Source organism: Odocoileus virginianus, chromosome 20, assembly GCF_023699985.2.
Source record: "Odocoileus virginianus isolate 20LAN1187 ecotype Illinois chromosome 20, Ovbor_1.2, whole genome shotgun sequence".
Taxonomy (NCBI): domain Eukaryota; kingdom Metazoa; phylum Chordata; class Mammalia; order Artiodactyla; family Cervidae; genus Odocoileus; species Odocoileus virginianus.
In genome coordinates this window covers 42012103-42032416 of record NC_069693.1, presented here as the reverse complement: position 1 = coordinate 42032416, position 20314 = coordinate 42012103, and the positions used below count along the sequence as shown (strand labels likewise).

Genomic DNA, 20314 nt, shown 5'->3' with positions numbered 1-20314 from the left:
GCAGTGAGGCAGTGTTGCACAGTTGCAGGTGGTGGGGGGGAGACTTCGCCGTGGTTGGTTTTTAGTCGCAGGCATTTTTAAAAGTCTATTCACGTGTGAGATGCAGCCTGCCTCTGCCACGGAGGGCATGCTTCGCAATCTGAATCGGCAAATTTGTTAACTGACTGTTGAGTCTAATGTTATACCACTATTCTGCCTCTCGTTAGCAACACAAATTACCGGCAATTAGCTGGCTGACTGTTCAAAGGCAGTTCAATTTCATGTATAAAGAGAACTATATAATGCTTAATGTATCTATCCAATGTAATAGCCCAAACAAAATTAATGATATGAATACAATGAATGCTTATATGGGATAATTACAAGGTGTCCGTCAAGAGAAGCTGCCGTAGAGTCAGATGAACGATTCAGGCAAACAATCGCCCAAGTTTGTCGAGGCTGGACTAGGTCACTCAGAGAGAGAAAAACCATCACGGGGCCACCGTGAATCCCCAGGCTTAGCCCGTGACAGGACAGGAAGGCCGGCTGCCACATAAGCTGTGGTTTCAAACGCGGAATGAAGGAAGACCTTGGGCAAACCCCTGAGACTCCATTTCCTCATCTGTAAAATGGGAAGAAGAGCACCCGCGCCTCAGAACCCTAACCGGGCACAACACGAGCAAATCGCGAAGAAAGAGCTTTGCTGACTCTGCAGGACTCGCCCAGAGGAAGGTGGCGATTGCTGCCTCTGTCACAATTATTACGTCAGAATTTCCACGGTGAGGCCCACATCACCGACTGAGTAGCGTGGCAGGATACAAACCACACTTCCATTTAATTACCACCTTTTTTTTTCCCCCTCCGGTAACTAAACATTTTCCTCTGCTCAGTATCCCTGGAATGGCAGGGCCATTCCCAGTGTATTACTTGCATATCTATAATTAAATAATTAAGAATTGTTCAAGCCCTTCCAAACACAACAAAAGGCGATGATTATTTCAAACCCACTTTAGGAAAAGTCAAGCCCCTATTCAGCTCCATTTTTTGCTAATAGTTATGCAAGGCTGCACCGGCAGCATTCCCTCTTGCATGCCAGCACACCAATAAATTAAGATATTCCTGGCCGCATCTGCACGAGGGAAATTAGAGCATTACCTGGTCCCCGCCAGCGTGCCAGCTCGGAGCGGCAGGCGCAGCCCACGCTGGGCGACCAGCTGTCTGCGAATGTGGTGTGTGGATCACAGCTCAGAGCCAGGGGATCTCTTAGGACGCCTGCTCTAATATCACAACTGCCTCGCTGCAGGACTGTTCCCTTCACAGCACAGTATTCAAACACTTCTTCTGCCTCTTTCTTTCCAGCTCCAGGCCAGGGAGAATCAGGACCCGGGGCCTCCGAGCTGGTCCCCGGATGCTGAAATGTGCATGGCTGATTTTTTTCCTGCTCGCCCTGAGCCCTTGCTGGAGAGAACAGCAGCGAGGCACTTTGTCTTCTGAAACTCCAGCTCCAGCTGCCCAGGAGGAGGGGTGACCTCGTTCCTGGTGGGTGTAGCATCGCCAGGCACAGCGTCTTTGGCTTTGATGGGGACAGACGGCCCTTGTAGAGGCTTAAACACCAACATGATTCCAAGATGGTTCACACAAGCACAAACTCACTGTCCCCAAAGAAGGCAAAGACCCAACTTCCCAGAAATGGATAGAGGCTTCTGACCTGAGCTGCTAAGTTCAAGCATGTGTACAACTCAAGAGACCACCTTCAGCCTCCACAGTGCTCCTTTAAGTTTGAATCCCCCTCCCCACAGGGCTCCGCAGACCCTGATCATGACAGACAGGCCCTGGAAATGGTTTTAGACATCCTGGCTTTAGACAAACAAAAGCAAAGAATGGAGCGCCGCTGGCCTCAGGTCTGGCAAATGTGCACGGCATCCAGGATGCAGCCGCCTTGGCAAACAGAGTGGCAGGGCTGGACCAGAGCTGCAGCTCGGCTGGCCAGCTTACAAGCAATGGGGGTCCAACAACTGAGCAGGTAGGGGTCGAAGGAGTGAACAGAAGGCGCTGCGGCTGAGGCTAAGGACTGAGATGAAAGGCGGATGCTGGGGTGCGGGAGAAGGTAAGGACACTCTCAAGCATGTTGAGCTGGATGGCCAGCAAGCAGCCAGCTGTGAGTGTTGAACACGAAAGAGAAGGGAGCTAGGACTGGAGACCATAGATTTGAGGGTCAGACATGCATGAGGTCAAAGCTCAAGGTGTAGGCAACAGGGTCCAGTGGCCTGGTAGGACTACAAAAATCATCAGCTTCCACAGTCAGGAGTCACTGGGGACACTGGGAAAAGGGAGCATCATGCTTTCTTTAATGCCTCCAAGCTTTGTTTGCACCCACCACCTAGAATTATCTTTCTCTTGTCCCTCTAGCAAACTCCTACTCATCCTTCAGAGGCCCAGCTCAAATGCCCCTCCATTTCAAACCTCCACTGACCACTCCCTATCCTCACATATCTATTCTACTCACACATAATTTCCCAACCCATTCATACTACTTTCCACACCTACTTCTCCCACTAGATTGGAAATTCCCTTAAGTGGGGCAGGGCGGGGGAGCGGGGAGTTCTGATTGCCTTGGATCATGGTCTCTAGCACTCCATGCAAAGCCTGGCACAGAACAGGCAGGTAAAGACTAGAGAAGAAATAAGATTCCAAGCCTAGATCAGAGTCTGAGATCCCATAGATCTTCCTGGTGGCAGGGGTGCTACCTGAAAAGGTTGTGTCTGGTGTTGATTCTCCAAACAAAAGAGGCCAGTTACCAGAAAGCCACAGGAATCCTGCATCATGAACGCCTTCCTACCCTGAGCACACCTGGCATCTACCCAGATGAGTGGTAACTAGCTCCAACCTTGCCCACACGGATGCTAAGCCTAACCACCAAAGGACAGAACTCCCTTAGGGTCCCATAGGGCCACGCAAAGTAAAAATAGGATTCTTCTCCATTTCCCTCTTATCTGTGCACACTGGGCTACACCTTTCCCATGGTTTCATAGACAGGCTCAACTCCACCCAAGCTGGTCTCATCAGTTCCAAAACATGCTACATCCTTCTCGTTGTCTTTTCAGATCACTCCATTCTCCATGTTCTCTTTCCTGATCAAAAAGCATACTCCAACACTTAGTCATAAACTGCTTATAACATGAGATGTTTTCTGTAGCTCTGTCTGCCTCCCAAGGATGTCAGAAGCTTCCTACACCTTTCCAATATCTTCCTTGATCCAGGAGTACAGGAGTTCACTAAGTGCGGTCGATAGACAAGTATCAGATAGACAGCCATCCCTCAGTATTCACCAAGGGATTGTCCCAGAACCCCTGCAGACACCAAAATCAGAGGATGCTCAAGCCCCTTATAAGATATGGCACAGTGTTTGCATACAATCTATATACATCCTCCCTTTTACTTTAAATCATCTTTAGATTATGTAAAATACCTAATACCATGTAAATGCTATATGTCTATGTGTATGTGTTAGTTGCTCAGTCGTGTCTGACTCTTTGCAACCCCATGAACTGTAGCCTGCCATGCTCCTCTGTCTATGGGATTTCCCAGGCCAGAATACTGGAGTGGGTTGCCATTCTCTTCTCCAGGGGATCTTCCCGACCCAGGCATCGAACCTGGGTCTCCAGCATTGCAGGCAGATTCTTCACCATCTGAGCCATGAGGGCAGCCTAAATATAAATATAATTAATATAAATAGTTGTAAACACTAAGTGAATAGGTGGCAGTGCACAGCAAATTCAAGTTTGGCTTTTTGAAACTTTCTGGAATTTTTATTTCCAGATATTTTTGATCCACAGTTGGTTGAATCTGTGGATGTGGAAACCATGGATAAGAAGGGCCGACAAACAGGGTAAGTGCCGCCTCACTACCCATGGCAGACATTGCCAATCAAGTGCCTATCTGCTCTCGGTGATGAATGATTTACTCAGGGAACGTGATAGCTCCTGCCAATCTTACCTGGTGACTGCCCTCCCTGCAAAACGGAAGGCGCAGAAACCCAGACTTCCGGGTGGCCCCGAGGAGGGACTGCCCAGAGTGCAGTGTGCTCAGAAGGAGTTGCTTTCTGTGGCTCTCCCCAGCCCTCCCCTGTTGAAAGCTGATGAGGTCACAGAGAATCCAGAGAAACAAAGAGGACCACCATCCCAATGCTCAGCATTTCTACCCAGAGTCACTGCAGGACCTCCTCCAGCTCGACATTCTAGTTTTCAGCAGCTCAAAGTCCAGAGCACCAGGGGAGAGAGGACCCCATCTCCCTGGGATGTGCCCTCATCCAGGCTTCTGGCTGCCCACACAACCAAAATCAGACAAAGAGATAAAATGAAAGGTGGGGAAACTATGACGCGGTTCATTGGCTGTCTCTAATATTCATTTATAAACATTCTTTCTTCCTCCTTTGCTACTTGCTCTTCTCTGGGCTAGGAAACGCAGCTCAAGACCTGATCTGGGTATCACTTTTCAAATGCCCAAATCCCTGCAAAGGTTTAGTGTCTAGCTGTGTGCATTTTGCTCCGTATTAACATGTTCAATGGAGTACTTTGATTTTTTTTTTTATCTAGACGCCAGAAGCTGGTGAATATATGCTTCATAGCTTCAGATAAACCTTTTGTTCTTCTGGGGCTGATCAGCTGGTAGAGCAGCGAGAGGGAGAAGGGGAGGGGAATTCACAGGGGCTCAGCGGTTTCAAAAAGTCAAATTACCTCTGAGCCATAGCAAGGCTGATAATTTAAATGAAAAAATATATATACAGGCTGCAGCACACAACACCGTCTCTGGTAGGACTTTTAATGAAGCCCCAGTTGTGATGACACTGAAGCCGGGAACGCTACAGTGGGATAATTACTTGGCTCCCACACAGCTGAGTTCCATAGATGCATTATTAACGGCACATTCCTCGCCATAACGAGAGCTGAACAGAGGTAAGCTCCGCAGACCTTGGCGTCCGCCATTAGCGGCCTGGCGCAAACACAAATGAGTGTTTTCACAAAAGCTTGCAAAGGTTGTGAAATTCCAGTGAATCCTGTGCTGGGAGGTGGAGATGGGGCAGGGATGGGGGGAAGGGAGGAGAGGAAATGTGGGTGTGTGTGTGTACACATGTATGTGTACACACACATACGTCTGTTTGGTCCACACAGACATGACCAGAGATGTCACCTTTCCAGGCACAATGTACTTGGAGTAAGGCAACCTGGGAAATTATGGAGTCAGAACACATTGATTTTCCTGCAACAGATCCGGGCGGCAGCCCTGATGAAGAATTACAGAGGAAATACAATAACCTAATTCTGCTCCAACCTGGCCAAGCCGCGCCAGCAGCTCTGAGTTCACCTGGCCAGGGCCCCGGGCTGGCGCCTCCTGGACTTCCGACTGGCACTGCTGGGCAGTGCCCCCTCCTCAACCCCGGCTCCATCCCCAGGCCACCATGCTCACTCAGGCCACGTTCATAGAACATGCAGGGAGAGCTGCTGCCTCAGAGTCCAAGAGTCTGCAGGAAGGGGGTAAGCCACAGACCTGGGTATTCTCGCTCCCCGATCACCCCCATTGAAGTCGGGGACAAAGACGCACATGCTGTTATTCAGCGCCAGAGGGACCCTATGCACGTCCCACACAGAGGCTCCCGGGCACCGGGGTGACTTAGAGGAGACTGCTGGGAAGCCGGGGCCTGGTCCTGCGCTTCCCCATGGTCTTCTCCTTGGTTGCGCTTCCCCTGGAAGCGTCTGTTTCAAGGTGACCCTGTTTCGCAAGTTAGCCCCAGCGTCCCCCGCCTGCTCACAGAACCAGGGGCCTCCCAGTAATTAACACCCGCACTTGATGAGGTCCAGCTGGCAAACTGAAGCGATGCCAGCATCCTCCACTCGACAACCTGGGCTCCTCCAGCCGGGCCCCAGCGAGGGCCCCTCCCTCCACGGCTGTTCTGGCCACCCTGTCCCCGGAGAAGGGAGAAAGTCACCCATCCAGCCTGGATGTTCACAGGAAGTTACTGATAACAGCGAAAAGGTAAAGTTCCAAAGGAGAATTTAAGCTGTGGCACTTCTGAGAAGGGAACACCAAGTGGCCACCAAAAGTGATGGTGTAGAGGTATATGTGTGCTGACACGGGCTGTTATCACCGTATCTCATTGGAGGAAACAGTTACAGAATAGTATGGACATGATAAATCCACTTAAAACTGAACATGTGTACAAAAAAATACGTGGTGATTCCATTCATATAATGGAACAAAAACAGGCACCACGGTCTTGGCTGTCTGAAGTCAGGATCATGGTTATTTTGGAGAGTGGGACTACAGGGGCCAGGAGGTGGTCTTGTGGGGTGTAGCTGACGCTGGGTCATGAAGCCAGCACAGTCTGTGATGATGGGTTCTGTCTGGGAGAATGCAGCGAGCTATACGCTTATGGCAGGCAAGCTTTCCTGTGCACAAGTGATGCATCAGTAACAAGTCATTACATATTTATTGCTATGTATACTTCTCTGTATAAATATCAAACTTCAATAGGCTTTTTAAAACAGTGTTTACATGTGTACGAACACAGAGTCAGGAAAGGTAAACACCACGTTGTTAACAGCAGTTTTCCCTCTGGAGGTGAGGATAAGGGTGATTGCTATCTCTCTTCTATTTATCAGCATTTTTTTTTCTTGTAGGGGAAAAAAACGGTGGGGGAGAAAAAAAAAGAAAACAACTTAAAAAAGAGAGGTATGACTTGCCCAAAATAACAAGGAACATCACCAATTAGCAAAATAAATAATAACAACCACAACATCCTTGTTTGCTTAACAAAAAGTCAAAAGCAGTTTGGGGCCTGTTCTGCCAGAGCCTTCTGGATGGAGGCTCCCCTAGAATTAGAGAGAGATTCTTCTGCAGAAGTCACTTGTGGAGTGAATTGTTTTTCCCTGGCCCGGCCCGGGAGCCTTGTGAACCAAAGGGTAAATAAACAGCCCTATGTGCCAGTTCCTCACTGCAAAGCTTATCATGGTCACCCACACTGCAGGAGCCGCCATGTGCAACCAGAAGTTAGTTAGACAAAAGGCAAAGCAGGCGAGAAGTTGCGATTCACTCGGCAAAGGTCACACAGATGCCCCTCCTCAACCAGGGCCCACCCATCACGGGGTTATCCCCTCCCCTCCTTGCTGATTTCAGATCATTATCAGGCTGATCTCAACTCCTCTATTCCCCAGTTCATAAGCCCAATTCCCCACTGATGTTCAAAAACCAGGTGAGAAGACATAGAAGGTTAGCCAGGTTTTAGACTAGACACAATTTGTTGGGGAAGAAGTTGATCATCCAGGCCAACTAATCATTTGCGCCCCCGCAACCCAAGCCAGTATCCTTTAAATACCTAAATCAAGATTTATTGAGGGGCGAGGGGAAGGTTGCAGTTGGAGAGTGAGAAGAAGTGGGGGACCCCTGGTGGCAGCTGCAGGCTCTCTGATACTGTCCTCAGCAATCCACTTCTGACCCCAGACTCATCTGCACACAGCAGAACAAAAGCTCCAGCGGGAGCAGCCCCCACCCCTGGGAAGTTGTTAGGGAAGCTGGTCCCTCAAGTCTGCTGGGATCTCTGCGGGCCCCTCCCTCCAAGAAGGCCTATCTAGAGAGACTTCTGGTTGGTTTGCAGCACCTCCTGCAGGTCGGCTCCCAGACTCTGCCCTGCCCCTGCGCTGGTCCCTGGTGGAAGGGTGGTGATCTCCTCACCGGACCCAGGTGAGGAGGGCCCCCCACAGGCAGCTCCCCCTTCCCCTGCAGGAGATCAGTGTGAAATGTTGTCCTAGGTTACTGGGGATGGGCCAAGTTGGGAGAAGAGGACCCCACCCCACCCCCAGCCCCCAACCAAAATCACCAGCAGCACAAGGTGAGCCCTTGAAAAAGCCCCTCTCCCAGCTGCCTGCTCTGAGCGGAGGGGCGGGGGGCTTCAGGCAGAGGCCCTGGTGTTGGCCTCCCCCAGCAAGAAAAAGAGATATTTTCTGGATTAAGAACCAAAAGCAGCAGACTTCCTCTGGCAGATTGCTCTGGGTGTTCTGAGACCAGGGTCCAGTTGTCTCTCTCTTTATTAAAAATTCCACACTTCCCTTCCCTTTGGAACTTCTTCCCTGCCTCCTCTCTCCTCCCTTTCCACCAGAAAGTTTGATGCAAAGAAATGTTCACACACCTGCACTAGCCCAGCCAGCAATCTCAGTGCTGGGAAGCCCCCAGGCCTCTCCCAAGGAAAGGGCTGGTTCCTCAACAGAGGGATGCTTGTCTGTCTGTCTGTCTGTCTGTCTCTCACACACATACTCACAAACTTAGAAACATACAAGTACACAGAGGGAGCTGCCTGTCACTCAAGTATACACACACACAATATACGCAGACAGACAAATACAAAAACAGAGAAAAATCCCCACAGATGCAAATACACAGAATCAACAAATACACAAGGCCACAAACATGCCCAAATCCAAAACACAGAAACAAACCCACAGACAGCAAATACACTGACCCAAAACACACACACACACAAAGACACCAAAACTCATAAACTGAAGATGCAGCAGGAAACCCACAGGCATGCAAATGTTACAGACTCAGATAAATACAAGCCACACACAGACCCTCAACAGCAAGTCAGACATAGAGAAACCAACAGCCAGGCTCAGAGACACACCCTCAGATGAGGCAGTCAATGCAGAAGTCTGGGAGAGCCAGGAGGTTGAAAGCAGGCTACTTATATATATAAGACTGGACCTCGATCAGCTGTTCCATGCATGCAGGTGAGGCCCAGACAGGGCCTTTCAGAGATCCGTGATGACCTCTTTCCTGTTTAGGTCTTTAAACTCCCCCTCCCAATCCGGATCATTTTCAGAGACACTTCCCATCACAGTGGCCAGTGGAGGGCAGGGAGCGATGCAGGGGTGAGGTTGTGGGGGCAACAGTGGGGGATGGAGACTTTCTCTCGCATCTCTTGTTCCTTTTTCTCCCAAACAAGGACTGTACAAAAGGAGGGCTCCCTGCCACCCAGGCTCCAGATGGAGGTCCCCATGGGGCAAACCCACACCTCACTGACTGCAGACAGGATGTGAGAATCAAGGTCAAATCTTCATAAGCCACAAGACTAACCTGACCTCCCAGTAGCCTTGAATCCCACCTGCATCTGAATTCTGCTAAAGCACTCCAGAGGGTCTTCACGCCCTCCCTGCCCTCAGACCCCTTTAGCCTATCTGATGGGAGAGTAGCAACTCTGATACTCAGCTCTCCATCGGTAGGATTCACAGCTAAGAATTCTGTTTTAAAAATACAACATCTACCAATATCCCTACCCAACAATAGGTTGACGATATTTTACTTTTTGCACTAGTCAGTTCTCAACAAATAAATGAGGGAAGGAACTCCAACACCGACCTCAGTTTCACTAATCTTGAAACATCCACTGAAAATAGCACCAAACTTTTATACCTCACTCGCTTCCTGGAAAATAAACACATCAATTGTCTTTTTAAACCTCTATAGTATTTTGTCAATATTTTTTTTTATTACAGCAGAGAATGTATAAATATTTTATTATAAACCAAAGGCCTAAAATAAACAGTTTAGTAAATAGTTATTACATTACAAGGAAAAACATCTGTGGAAACTGCTTTCTATGTAATTATTCTTGCTATTTTACATTAGCGCTCAACGTGAATTTCTTTGGCACTAATGTTTCACTTGTTCTAAATCTTCCTCCTTGTTGCTATTATTAAAATCTTAAAAAGGTGCCAAATCTTAAATGAAGAAAAAAAATGATTCACTAGAAATTATTCATATCACAGTGAGCCGCTACTAAACCTGGCAGGGGTGCAGTATTTTCGGTGAAATTAACATAAAATATACAACTGCAAATTATCCAGGAAATAGCTATGTTCTTTACGGCATGCTTTTACATTCAGAAAAAAAAATGTTCTCCTTCTTCGTCTCTTCGTACAAAGCCACAAACAGCTCCATTCCGGCAAGTTTTAAAGGAAAAGTAATAGATTTGTCAAAGCAGTGAGGGCTTTCAGAACAGACTAACAAATAGCTCATGGGTGGATCAGCCTTAGGTAATTACCAGAGACAACGTCAGAAACACAGCGAAGGCAAGAAAAACAGCCTGCAGGTTTCTTTCCCCTCGATTCCAGAGAATGTATTTCCTCTCGCAGGCCTCAGCTCTTTCTCCTAAACACAAGAAAAACTGTAACACCATGTAAAATGCAAATCTCGCTGTAAATATTTTATAAAATTGTTGCATACATCCCAAACGCTATAGGTCTTAATTGAGAGCAGGCGATTTTTCTAGTCAATATATGGAAATGGAAAATGCTAATTTGTGTTTTTCTACTTATGAAAAACCCTGGAGAACAGCAAGCACAAATGCACTCACTTTAATATTATAAATATAATTTGGCTCCCTCTTTACCATCCCCACAGCCCTGGCTTTTATCTCCCCGTGGCTGCAGGAGGCGAGATGGAGACACTGTCACAGCATCAGCCGGGGAAGACGGCCTCGGATGACAGCAGGAGGGACGTCGGGCACTGAGTTCTGTGCCCCTGCTCCCACCATCTGCACCCCCGGGGAGGGGCAGAGAGGGACCCCGGGCCAGGAGGCACTGCCCGGCTTTCTGTTCCCCGAGGCCGAGTGAAGGCAGGAGCCTTAGCCGCGTGATTCCTCTCTTCCCTGGTGGCCCTGCTTGGGCCTCAAGCTCCCTCTGACCATCTCAGAGCTCCTTCTGGGCTAGGAGAGGCCTCTCTGCGGGCCACCCGGGAGCTGCCGTGATGAACAGGAGTGGCCGGCAAGATGGCCGGGGTGGGGAATGCAGGTTTGCAAACTCCAAAGAGAGATGAAGGTCTTTGCCAGCGATCCCCCAAGAGCCAGCCCCTCCTAGCAAGCAGACCACTGCTCCCTCACGGCCCACAGGCTACACCTCACATACACATCCCATCAGGAGCACGCCTAGACCTACACTGGCCACATGTGCCTGCCGGAGCACTTGGAATGTGGCTCGTTCCCAGCACAAAATGTACACCTGATTTTGAAAGCTTAGCATGAAAAAGCGAATGTAAAAAACTCTCATTAACAACTTTCTAAGTTGATTTTACAGTACAATCATAATATTTTGGATATATTGGGTTAAATAAAAGAATTTTATTCCATCTGTTTCCTTTTAGCTCTTTTCAACGCAGCTTGTAAACATTTAAAATTACACACATGGCTTGCGTCTTGTTTCCCTTGGACAGCCAGCAGCCCATGCTGCGTTCACGCGTGTGAGCGGCTCTTTTCCACACCGCGTGAGTAAGGGGTCCCCAGCTTCACAATCCGAGAGCCCTACAGTCCTCAGGGTCTGGGATGATATGATTCCATAAATCCGTATGTCTATAGTTGTAAGAAAGCACTGTGATGCTAAGAGAGTCTATTACTACTGCTCCCCGGCATTTAACAAAGGCTTTACGAAACCAATCCTCTGGTGAGGGTCAAGTATTTGGCAATCACCGCCCCCTTCCCCCACCCTCTCGGGAGCCCAAACATAGCTCCCCCTCCCTGCTCCACGCCCCCAGGAGCCTCCCCCTCAACTCCAGCCTTCCCTGGCTCTCTCTGCCCAGAATGCAGAACAGGTCCTGTTGGGAGAGCTTGTCAATCACACACAGCTCTCACCCATGTGTTCTCCGCCTCCTGGAAACCGTTCCTCAACTTCTCTTCAAACGTGTGCATTTGAAGAAAACAGTCAGGAAGCAGAGGGGGTGGTAAGAAGGGCACACTTGGAGCTAAGTGATCTAGTTGACGGGCTTCCCAACTGCAATGGAGGAGACACCGATTCGATTCCTGGGTCAGGAAAGATCCCCTGGAGGAGGGCATGGCAACCCACTCCAGTATTCTTGCCTGGAGAATCCCATGGACAGAGGAGCCTGGCGGGCTACAGTCCATGGGGTCACAGAGAGTCGGACACGACTGAGTGCCTGAGCGCACCTGAGCATGACCTGGGCAGAACTCCAGTCCGGACCCTCCTCAGCTGGGACAGCAAGCTTTGACACATCACTGAATCTCTCCTTGCCTCAGTTTCCTAATCTGTCAACTAGAAACAATACACCTAGTTTATGAAATTGGGGGTGGGGGGGAGTTGAAATAGTGCAGGTAAGGTGCCTGGATATAGTACACACTCCACAAATAGTAGCTCTTACTATTTTTCCTATTATTATCATTTTTTTCATTCCAGAGCTGTTCCATGACTCAAAGTCCTCAGGTACTTGAACCAGCATTCTTGGGGCAGAAGCAGGGGTGGCGAACTGGTTGCAAAGGCAGAGTGAGACCTGTGCGGAGGAGAAAGTGGGGGGCGCCAGGAGGACCTGACCTCAGGGCGGCCAGATCGCACCCCTGGGCAGAGGTTCCGCTGCACAAGAAACTCGGGGAGGGGGGTCCAACCCTCCAGAGCCTCAGGGCTCACCCTCCTGGGTGTGCAGAGACACTCAGAAAGTTCAAAGGGAGAGTTGTTCGCTAAAGAAACCCACTAATGGACTTCCAAGCATTTTTGATTGTGTATCGCTCGGGAAATAACCAGGGTGAGGGACAGCAATATTAGGACTCTGATGGAAATTGTTTAAAATCAGCGTGGCAACTTTTTGCTGTAAATCGCCACTTCCAGAGGGCCTTCGGATATTAGGGGGACCATGTGAAACTGCCATTTTCAGTGGGTCAAAAATTGGATGTTCAACCTAATAGCTTTAAGACCTGAGAGCCCGGTGTCCCCCTGCAGGTAACACAAGGTCGCATTGTTTTAAGGAAGCCCCAGTTTCTGAACTCTACCCTGGACACCTCAGGCTGAAAAGAAACCCCTTGCGTGCACACACAGACATACAGACATGCACACACGTTAGTTTACTTGCCTCTGAACTCACCTACAGATTATGAATAAACAAACCAAGAAAAGAGGGAAGAAAGGAGGAGGGAGGAGGCCACTCATCAAGCCCATGTGATGGCATACTTTCATTGTACAAAGAAAAAGGCTGGGGCTCACCAAGCAGTCTTTAAAAAGCAAGGAAGCCCTTTCTCCATACACTATCCCCATGGCCATCAGTGGACAGAGTGTATGTCCAGGTAAAACCAACTGATAAAAGAAGAGGCTCCATCACCAAGTGCTCCTTTGATGGGCCCAGCACTTGATGTTGGATATGTTAATCCTCTCATTTCACAGATGTGTAAACTGAGACCCAGAGATGTTAAGGAACCCACACAAGATCACATAGCAAGTGGGTGGCAGAGCCAGATCTGAAGCCGGATCCCAAGACCTCAGAGCCACAGCTCACAAACAACACGCCAGGCTCAGGCCTGGAACTGGGGTCCCCACCTGGGCTCATCAATCACTCTTCATACCTCATTGCCTCCACTGTCAGATGGAGACCATGCTCCTGACCTCATCCTCCTCACAGGAAGGTGGCTACGATGGCAAGACAAGATACATGAGACATCTGGGTTTGAAAAGTTCAAGTCCATTCATCCTTCTTCTCATTATCCATATCTACTATGTGCTGGACTCTGGTCCAGGCACTGAACATACAGGCAAAAATGACATTGACTAGGCCCCTGGTCCACCTGGAAGGACAAACACCACGCAGACAGACACATGAGTAAGTGAGATGACTGCAGATGAAGAGAAGCACTATGAAGGAAATAAGACAGAGGGTGGATTAGAAGGACAGGGTCGAAGTGGGGCTCAGCCCCGAGAGGTGACACCTGGATATGAACGCGGCAGGGGTGTAGGGGCTGGAGAGGAACATTCCACAAAGAGGCTGTCCAAGAACTGGACAAAGTCAGGTGCGGCCAGAGTGGGGTGAGCAGGAGGTGGGAGCAGAGGGTGTGGGGGCAGAGGTCGTGGGGTACACAGGACCTTGCAGGCAGAGAGGGTGGGCAGGTAGACCCGCACAAGCCCCCTGGAAAACTGGCTGTGTCAACTCCAACTGAACATTTCCCCACCCACAAGCCAGCAGCTCAAGAACCTACCAGCTATGAAAGCAAAGAAGCGCATGCGTATGACCAGAGGACCCCCTCCACAGACAAGACCCTCTGCGGATGGCCTCCACAGCGCTTATTCACGGCAGCACCCCCGTCCAGGAACAACCCAACACCCCAATGCACAGCCACCTGGAACATGTTCGTACAGGGGCTCAAACACGGCAATAAAAAGGCACACACTCCTGATACGCAAACAAGATGAACCTCACAAATGTATTGTTAACAGTGAGCTACAGAAGCCAGACCCCAAAACCACACCCTGGAGGGTTCCGCTGAGGCAGGTCCAACCACCCTCAGGTGGTAGAGATCAGAGGAGCGACTGCCCTGGGGAACTTCTGGGGGCAAGAAAGGGGGCTACTTGCCGATGTGGGTGCAGGCTGGGCGGGCACACGTAAAGGGCATCGAGTGACAGTATGTTCGCGCCCTTGACTGTGTATATAAATGAGGCCTCCATTCTAAGGGGGGCAATATGGAGAGATGTTCCCAAGGGCCAGAGACAGCAGAGCACCCTCCTTTGGGGTGGTTTCTGCACCGGCCCTACATCACCCACACCCTCTCCACGAGGACATGGACACCCTGCAGGAAGACAGCCACCCAAAACCAAACCAGCAGAACCAAGAGCCCCCAAACCAACCTCAGGTTTCTAAAATCTGGGTGAGTCAGACAAAATTCTGGGCAACTTCTCACCTCTAGTCTCCGAGCCAAGAGGAGACGTGATTGCTCCACGGCCGTGGAGACGAGGCCAGGCCTCTCGGAGGCCCAGTGGGCCGCCGTGCACCGAGGCCCCCGCCACCCCCTCTCCGGGAGCAGGAAGGCAGCCGGCCGACGTTTATTACCCACCGGCAGCGAGATTGACGGCGGGCCTCCTTTGCCCACACTGAGCCATTAGCGCGTAATGGCCCTGAAGGCTCCCTCGGCCACAGACCCAGGCCCAAGCTCGTGGGCTCCAACACCAAAGATACTAATGACTACCACATTGCCGAAATAAATCATCATCGCTCAGAAGGGGCTCTGGCCGGGCCGGCGGCTTCCAAACTTCATTTTACAAATTTCCCCTTAACGTGCAGCTGCCTTGGCGAGGAGGTCCTTGCATGGACACACCATTTGCAAATTTCTCTGATACAGTGTTTTTATAAAGGAAGGATGGAAAGAAGAAGAACAGATGACTATTAATCTACGCAACACCGCAGGAGTCCACACTGGTGGAGATTCAGAGACTGGAGCAAAATTTCCATTGGAGATTCCCCCAGGAGTTTGATGGTCCAGAGCTGGCAGCTAGAAGTGCCCATGGAATGCATCTGGAAAGTGTGTTCCAGGGAACACTGCTCCCTGTAGACGGATGCTCCATTAAAGAGGGGACTCTATGACCGCACGGGTGCAATTTGGCATGGCGCTTGAGCACATGGAGTCTGTAGCTAGATCACTTGGGTCCTAACCTGGCTCTGACTCTTGCTGGTTGAGTCACAGTAGCCCTAGGCAGGCTACCTCTCCTCTTGATTTCCCCATCTATAAAATAAGAGAATAGAGGGGCCTCTCTGCCTCAAAGTTCTGGATCCCTGTCACTGACCAGGATTGGCAAACATGTGGATGGTGTCCCTGTTAAAACTTTGTGCAGTGTCCAACCTGCCCAACCACGCCCTGCAAACCTGAGTGCTGTGGGGTTCCTGCATTCAAATGAATCCTTCTGGGGGCTGACGTGAGAAGTAAGTGGAACAGTTGACATAAAGTGCTTAAAACAGGACCTGGCAGTTAAGTAAGTGCTATAGAATTGTTTGTGATCACTGTCATCACTGTAACCATCATAATGTTAAAACTGAAAGTTTTAACAGGAAAGAAGTCTGGTTAATGGAGTAGCATGTTCATTTACTCCATGCTTGCTTCAGTCATACAAGGGCCAGAGTATGGTTCCTAAAAGGGGACAATACTTGCTCAAGGTCACAAAGCTCATGAGGGGAGCAATGACTGGAATCTAGGTCTCCTATCTCCGCAGCTGCCGCTCATCCCCATGGAGGCTCTGACCCCACAGTCTCCAAAGGCAGCACTCTCTACAAACATCAGTAAAACAGGGCTCTCTGTCCAGTGAGCGATGAGCAGACCTGAGTCCGGGGAAAGCTCCAGGCTTCTCTCTGGACCTTGCTGCCCCCATGAGTCCATGCTCAGACCTTGGGATCTAAAGGTGACACGCAGGAACACATAAGAGACTAGAAAGCATCCTTTCAGCCTGCCTGCCTTCTTGGAGCATGTTGGAGCCAGGGTCTCTTTCCTTGAGACTCCTGGGGCTCTTCCCAGACCCCAAGCTGCCCTCTTCTCCAAACCCAAGCTGCCGTCTTCTCCTTTCTCCACATTCCCTCCCATGGCACTCAACCCATTTCTCTGGTTGATCTGAAGATCTCACTCTGCAAACCTCACTTTGGTCATCGAGTCCTGTTCTACCTCTCAATCAATTCTGATTCTACCAATGCTCAGTTATTTATTATTTGAGTCGCTCTGAATTTCCAGGCCATAATACTCTCCCGACCTAGGCACTCCAGGCTTCCTGTACTGGACTAGAGATGCTCAATCTTATTCCCTAGAGGCCTCAAGTAACAGAGAGAGAGGTCATAGTCCAGTTCATCACTGCCTCTCCCAGGAAGCCCTCTCTGACTTCTCCAGGCTGCCTGTTTCAGTTTACCTTGAGCACCATCCTCTCTGACAACCAGTCCTGCCAGCCTGCATGTTACCTTCATCCCCGTCCCACCGCTGGGCCCTTGAAGGCAGGGTCTGATGAAGACTTGGTTCATCTTTTCCCTCTCCTCCATCAGGGAGTACTGAGCTGGGTGCTGGGAGGTTATCACAGTGGAAGATGCCCAGAAGAGCCTCAACAACCCAGGCTGAGGTTGGGGGTGGGGATGTCAGAGCGGTTGTGCAGAACCAGGTGGGCCAGCTGGCAGGCCACCATGCCATCCTGCAGACCATAGCGAGCGCAGTGAGGCTCGGGTGGGTGCCAGTCTCAACAGACCCTTCCACATCATCTAACATGGGGGCAGAAGCAGAACCTGGCAGCCCCACCCAAATGCCCCCTGCCCAGGAAGACAGCGCCCCAAGGAGAAGGCTCCGCAGGCTGGGGTTGGACCAGATTCCTTCTCAGCGGCCGTACATTTCCAGCATACAGGAATCGTTCCTGCCGATTCAAAACCAGGTCAGAGAAAACCGTCTCTCGTTTCCGGCAGGGGTGAGCGTTCCTCCCGGGGAAGGGCTCCGCAAAAGTCTCCAAACCGAACACGAGAGACAAGTGGGAACCAAGCCTCATTCCCTCGGTGGCCCCGCGGCTGCCAAAATTACTGACAAACTGACCTACAAAGAGAGTTTCTATTTTATGAGCAAACCCCAAAGGTTAACAGCAGAGCCGCCGGCGGGCGATCCGCACGGAGGAGCGGAAGCTTCCCTAGCAGCGCCCGCGTGGAGCCCGGGCACCTCAGCTTCGCGGAGAAACGTGTCTCTGAAATGCCAAGGAGAATGGGAGGAGTGAAGAAGGAGCTTTCAGAACCCTGGCTGGAGCGGAGAATCTGGGTGTGAGGAGGCCAGCCCATCTTCAGGTGGCTTCTCTGTCCCAGAGCTGTGGGTCATGGCCACTGGCCAGGGCTGGTTGGGGTGACCTCTGGCAAGGCTGCCATGTGGGCCACATTCAATACTGTGAATGGTATTCCCCAGAGTTGTGCAGTATACGACCTGCACAACCATACCCTTCCAGCCTGAGCCCTGTGGAGTTCCCGCCATTCAAAGCACCTTGCTCCTATATAGTGCTGGTTTTGTGGGCACGTGACTGGTACAGTCACGGAGGTTTGATATCCTGAGGTTGTCATCTTGAGGTTCTTCATTTTTAGAAAATGAATTTAAAAAAATTTTTTTTTAGAAAATTTGGGGCTCTGAATTTTCATTTTGCACAAGTTACAGAGCTGGTCCTCCGTTCATGCTGGAGAGCACCAGGGCCACACCAACACTGTGGACATAGAGAGAAAAGATGAGCGATTATCCAGGGGATTCATTCCTGAGTAACTGATACAAAAAAGTAAGGAAATATCCAGCCTCCGTCCTTCCTCATCTTGCAAGTCGTCCAAATGTGGGCCCTGCCTCTGATGCCTGTCATGAGCAAGGCCAGGGCTGGAGGTGCCCTGGTGATGGGCAAGGGCACACGGGTGCTAAAAGCCTTAAAGGCTTGTGCCCTAATGCAGGAAGAAGCTTTTGATAGCAAGGAACCCATCTGAGACTGAAGGCCCTTGGGCTTTTTCATATTATACTGACGTCTGAGCTGCAAGAAAATCTGGTTTTCGGCAGAGGGTAAGTAACAAAAAGCAGGTCAGAGAATGAAGGCAGGAATTGGGGCCGCTTTGGCAACCCACTGACTGGGCACCCAGGTTCCCCACCACTGACCCTCAACCCAGACTTGAAACATCAATTGCCACTGACATCAGATCTGCCAACAACCTGGACAGAACATCCACCCCACCTAGAAGATGAACCTGAGGTTCACAGAGGTCTGCAGAACCACCCAGAATCACCCACCAGGCCAGGCCTGACATACAGCTCTCCTAATTCCAGTCCTGGTATTAGGTCTGAGGACACACAGTGACCCGGGATAGAGCCTCTGACTTTCCCAGTGAAATCTTACACAGAGAAACAGAGCAGAGTTGCTCTCAATGCCCACGTCCCACCCTCTAGCCTCTCCCACCCAGGACACACCTACATGGAAAGCCAGGGCCTCTCGGGTTGCAATCTGACACCCAATCATCTAGTGGCCTTGTGTCTACCTTCCATCAACACTAAATTCCCTGAGTCACCTCAGAAGGTTCCTAAGTCTCACTCCGTTTCTGCATCCACGTTAAGGCATACTGGAGCACTCAGTTTCTTTGATCACGGTCAGCAGCCTCCTGGTCCTGCAATTTGAGATTATTTTCCCATCCTCAAGCCATAGAACCACAAGCAGCTATTCCCCTAAATCTGACCACCAGTACCAAGAAGCCTTGTGTATCCACCTCATCTGTGGGTGCCCAGGAAAGTGAAAGTGTTAGGTACTCAGCTGTGTCTGACTGTTTCTGACCCCATTGGCTGTAGCCCACTAGACGCCTCTATCCATGGGATTCTCCAGGCAAGAACACTGGAGTGGCTAGCCATTCGCTTCTCTGGGGGACCTCCCCGAGCCAGAGACCGAACCTGAGTCTCCTGCATTGCAGGTGGAGTCTTCACTGTCTGAGCCAGCAGGGAAGTCCCAGGAACCCTGTACTAACTGGTTTGAGCAAAGCAGGACCCTCCCCCTCCTACTAACCCCCAGTTTCCCAGATTCCTGGGGAATAAGGCATTATTAGTTTCCCCCCAAATTATTACTTTTACCTTGGATGCTACCTGGCTTGATCCACGGGCCCCAGTGCCCACAAGAACCCTCTCCTCTCTCACCTGGCCAAGAGTCTGGATGGTTCCAGACACAGTCCTGTTTCCAGGCACAAGCCACAGTCCCCCAGAGTCCCAGCTCCAGAATTCCCATCACGTTGAACCCACCACCAGCAGGTACGGTGTAGATCAGAATTTCCCAAACTTCTGATGATACAAATCTGGAGGATGGGGTTGGGGGTGCTTGTCAACTATGCAGCCTGCCAGGCCCCTCCCCTGGAAATTCTTACTCAAGAGGCCAGTTTGGGGGCTCTACCTGTTGAATGAATGAGTTGGGGCAATGCATGTGGAGTGCAGACTCAGCGAGGACTTAACGGACGAGAGGAGAGACGGCCCCTGGTCATACACAGGCCTGGTTTGCGGTCACTCCAGTTTCTGGCCATTGGTGTGACCCTGGGCCAGTGTCTGCCCTGCTCTCAGCCTCCGCTTCCTGAGGAGTCAAACGGTCAGGTGGTCCGGAAGCTCCCAGCTCTGACCCCTTCCTGGCTTCTTCAGAACAGGGGGGCCCTCCCAGACACTGTTTCCTAACAAAGAGAGAACTCCAGCTTGCTCTCCCCAAACAGAATGCAGCCAGTTTCGGGAGGGCAAGCCTCCTTCCACTCCCCAGAGTAGACCCTCGGGCCTCTCTCTGGAAGGAGCAGGGACCAAGGGAGGGTCCGCTAAGGGATCCGTAAATAAATGAAGCCTCCGGCGAGCTGGGCGGGATGCCTTCCTACAGACACTCACTCGTGACTCGGCGGCCATTCTGAAAACGGAATCATTGTCAAGCCCAGCGCGATTACTGGAGGAAGTCACCCCTGATGGCAGCGGAAGCTAAACTAGGGGCTGACTGACAAGTGTCAGCTTTCAGCTCACAGCTTAACACAAGCTGCCGGCTGTGAA

General features: G+C 50.6%; 1 protein-coding gene and 1 long non-coding RNA gene across 3 annotated transcripts in view; both read right to left on the bottom strand.

Moving 5' to 3' along the window:
* Positions 1-20314, bottom strand: part of ZNF423 (zinc finger protein 423) — a 343209-nt gene that overhangs the window by 95796 nt on the left and 227099 nt on the right. The window lies entirely within an intron of this gene.
* Positions 11593-20130, bottom strand: LOC110133640 (uncharacterized). Its single transcript, XR_002312831.2, has 3 exons — positions 19689-20130; positions 19439-19593; positions 11593-11795 (listed from the first exon to the last, which is right to left on the bottom strand). It is a non-coding gene; the product is annotated as an uncharacterized lncRNA (long non-coding RNA).